Source organism: Rhagoletis pomonella, unplaced genomic scaffold, assembly GCF_013731165.1.
Source record: "Rhagoletis pomonella isolate Grant_MI unplaced genomic scaffold, Rhpom_1.0 Rhpom_scaffold_00006, whole genome shotgun sequence".
In the NCBI taxonomy this organism is placed as follows: domain Eukaryota; kingdom Metazoa; phylum Arthropoda; class Insecta; order Diptera; family Tephritidae; genus Rhagoletis; species Rhagoletis pomonella.
Genome location: NW_023458560.1, coordinates 24,203,212 through 24,207,430, shown reverse-complemented (window position 1 = coordinate 24,207,430; position 4,219 = coordinate 24,203,212). Strand labels below are relative to the sequence as shown.

The 4,219-nt window shown below is 31.9% G+C and overlaps 1 pseudogene; it reads left to right on the top strand.

Moving 5' to 3' along the window:
• The first annotated feature begins 483 nt into the window (after positions 1 to 483).
• The window catches only part of LOC118741838, a 4,559-nt pseudogene continuing 823 nt past the window's right edge, over positions 484 to 4,219 (top strand).

Genomic DNA, 4,219 nt, shown 5'->3' with positions numbered 1-4,219 from the left:
GGATTACGATCATTGTCCTATTCTTCGCTCGTAATAAATCACAATATTTGGTTCATATGTAAGTACTAACATATACTGAAATATGTATTTGATTTAGCTGATAATGAATCCACGTTGAAAAGTAAAAAATTAAAAAATTCTATAAATTGGAATGTGCTTTGTTTACATATTGCACGTTTAATATTATAGAGATGTAACTCAAAATATACGATTTTGGAGATTTCAGTATGCAATTAATAAGCTTGTTAAGTAGAATACATTCAATCTAACAGATAACCAAAGTTTTCAGATATGGCGAGGATATGTGTCTTTCCATTTGTATTTTTGTATACCAACTGTATGAATTGATAAATCTTTGATGGCGTTTTCCCACAAAATTGAAAATTTTGAAATACGTCGATATATTATTAAACGTGCTATATGTGCATATATAATACTGATTTGTTGGTAGAGCCATATCAGCCATGTACCTCAGTTCCGGTAATGTTTGTTTCACATCAGTATAATTCTCTACAAGCACTCTCCATGCGTGTCCGCATGCGTGTCCGCATGCGTGAAATCCGTTTCAACGCCAATAACTACAAGTAAGTAATATAATCGTAGTTATCGAGTCACACCGACACACCTGCGCGTGCCAAAACACTCTGCTACACCACAGCAAGTGCTATAATATTCATACGTAGACATATCATTTGTTAAACAATAATTAATTTACTTTGCCATTTTGTTATGCGCATATGTAGGCATGTGTGTATTTCGCACCATTTACAGTGGAGAGCGAAAATTGATTTGTCATTCTTTAAATTGATTTTTAAGCTTCAATGCTTAATACAAACTATTAATATTTTTTCGCCTCTTTCGCAAAACACCGCGAATTTTAATAATTATTCTGCCACAAAATCTAATTACCTTTCATTGCCAGGAATTCAGAGCGTTTCTACAGTAAAAATGTATTTTTATGCAGAAACTAAAATAACTTTGTTGAAGTGTGCAATCGACCAAAAATGCGACTTAATTCCGTTTCAGCAAATACTTAACAAAACTATTGTACTTAAGTTAGCGTGAAGTACATTTGCACTTGAAGGACGCTTAAGTAATTGATTTTGTTTTTTGTTTTTGATTTTAGTGTTGTAATGCTCAATGCAAGAATGGAAAATAGTGCAGAAACTTGCTAGCAGTTAAGGAATTTCCTGTTAGCTGTTTGTGGTTTTATTGCTTAAGAGCGATCTTGGTAAGCAATTCACAATTATGACTAACCATAAATGATGACATTCAAACAAAAACGAATTGAAAAAAGTTACGCTAGTGATTCAAAGCCATTAATTTAATTGTTTGGACTAATTTGCGGATGTAATGTTCACTGAGCAATATTATTCTAAATATCACAATAAAAGGGTTATAGCTTAGTTATTACATACTATGAATAATATGCTGAAAATCAAGTTTCTATTGAGTTTTTAAGGCCACTTGCTTTCATATTTTTAAATAGTGATAGCTTGTATTTACTAAATATTAAGTACTAAATAGTAGGGATGAAAAAAAACATAGATTAATTTTTTTTGACTTGTTTCCTATGTTGTAGTAAATCAGTGGCGGATCTAGGATTTTGATACGGCGGTGGTTTGGATTTTTAATTTTATCACCTACATATTTGATTTTAATATACGTGTAAAAAAATATCAACTAGTATTTTTCGGAAGTAGATTTAAACGGTTATTACCTTTATAGCAAAGCGAGGACCGAATATTACAGTTATTGATGAAAACTGTCATAGAAAACTTCACTATGAAGGAAATGTTCTACAACTAAGTGATACATACCAATCGATTTCTTTTTTCACGGAAAAATTTTAAAAAGAAATTTTTTCTAATGTTTATGCAAAATGAAAATAATAACAATTATTTTTAATTTTTATTTTATTAATACAAAATAACAATTATTTTTGACTTTTATATTATATGTCTTAGGTAACAGTTATTGAAGACTTTAATTTATAACAGTCATCAATAAATATCAGTCACTGGATTTTACATTTATAACTCATCAATATACATAAAGCAGTCACTGACTTTAATTTTTTAAGTCATACGTATAAAAGTCATTACTATTTTTCGCAGTTAAGAAAGTGTTGGAGAAGAAAAGTTTACTATAACTCATACAAATGACTTTTATAAATATGACATGAAAAATAAAGGCCAGTGACTGAATTATATTGATGACTTTTTTAAAAAATAGTTATCTAAGACATAATATAAAATTCAAAAATAATTTTTATTTTGGATTTAAAAAATGAAAACCAGAAATAACTGTTATTTAAGGAGCAATTAAATAAAAGGCAAACAGTAGTTGTTAGAGAGCGATTTTTATAATAAGATTTGTAACTGTTACGGTCCCTGTGGCGAAGAATATGATGGAGCTCCAGCGATTAGTGGTGAACTCCACAAAGCCCAAGCGTACATACAATTGGAAGTTTCTCTTGCAGTTTATGTGCACTGCGCTCCATATAGTTTAAACTCAGCCGTGAATACAGCTGGCAGTTGTAGTGCGTTGAGAACTATTGCACTGTTACCCGATTTTTCCAAAGAGAAGTTCAACGAAAGAATGAAGCAAGATGGGCTCAAAGTTACGAAGTGGTATCAACGTACTACATTGAAGAGATAGCAGCATGGAAATACGATAAATCTGCGAGACAAGTTTCCCAGTTGCCGGCTGCTATTTCTACTTTGGAGTTTAAAATTTGCTGCAAAATAGTGCAGTCAGTGCAGTCCTTCGTTTTGCTTTTGAGTAGGCAATTGCAATCAAAAACACTAAATTTTTTCCTAAGAAACAGCCCCAAACTTAATAAAATTGTTGAATATAATTGTTATAAGGCCATAACATACCAAAAAAAAACATATCATGGAAGAAGAAACTTCGAATAATCCACCAGTGCTGCAGTTAGAGGCTTCATTGCGAGTTTTAGAATCAAAAATCAGTCGAGAACAATGATGATGGTGACATGAATATTCAAAAAGTCAATGCACGGTATACCGGCCAATCCATGACTCCGTCATATTTAGCGTTGGACATTTTCTTAGGAAGTATGAGTCAGGTGACCGGAAATCAAAATTATTAGGAGATTGTATATAAGGCATAGAATCTTTTCCACGCTATAACTCAAAGAAATGAGCGAACCTTGCACTATCGGCCAGAAAAAGTGGTGAAATTTTTAACTTCAGAACCGATATTATGGGTTTCTGTGACACCTAAAATCGACACTAACTCCTATTCGAATATAAAATCGATAAAATTGAATTTCATGCGGCTCCGTTCTTAACCTCACTCTCAATCTCTTCCCTTTGGCTTGAAAGCAACAACAATTGGGGACTAATCCAACCTGTGATTGTCTGCATAACATCGCCTCAAGTGTAAATTGATTGCAATAATCGGCGTCCGTAGATAGAGCAGCGCGTTTGATGATGACTGTATTATGGCCAATTAAGGTGGTGCAGTATTGCATACAATCTTCTATTGATTGAGGGCCAACAGAACAAGTTTTCAACTGCGTTAAAAGCACTTTAGTGGAACTCGTTGGAATTGGATTCGTGGTTACTTTAGCCGCCGGTTGTTATCTAATTTTTATTACTTTATTAATATATCACTTAAAAACTGTATTACATCACCTTTCCACTTTTCTACATTTTACTTTCACTCTTCGATTTCGTAGACCACCTGTCAGATGATTACAATAAAATCACTTAAGAAACATTTATAGTTAGATGCATGCTGCGAAAATGAGTTGATATTTAAGTACAATTAAAATATATACACAAGTCGGTTGTTACATTTTATAAAAACTTTCGTTTTTTTCTAGAATTATATAAGTAAATATGTAAAACTACATACATATACATATGTTTGCTAATTTAGCCACTCTCTTTCATTGTTTTTTTAATTCCCCATGCATTCATACACTTATTCATTGCATATGTGTACATACATATATCAATTTATGAATTTGTAACAATCAAAAAAATTTAATATAATTTACCACTGAGGTAATAATGTTAAAGATTAAATTGAAAATTTATTGATTTTAAATAGTTTTTTGTAGGCATTTAATTGCTTCTCACAGACACTTTTTTGCGCATAAAACCAAGAAATAAGTCGGTAGTTCGATCATAAATTAAAGTTGGTCATGCAGGGTGTGCAGACAAGCGCACCACACCCTCCTACATCG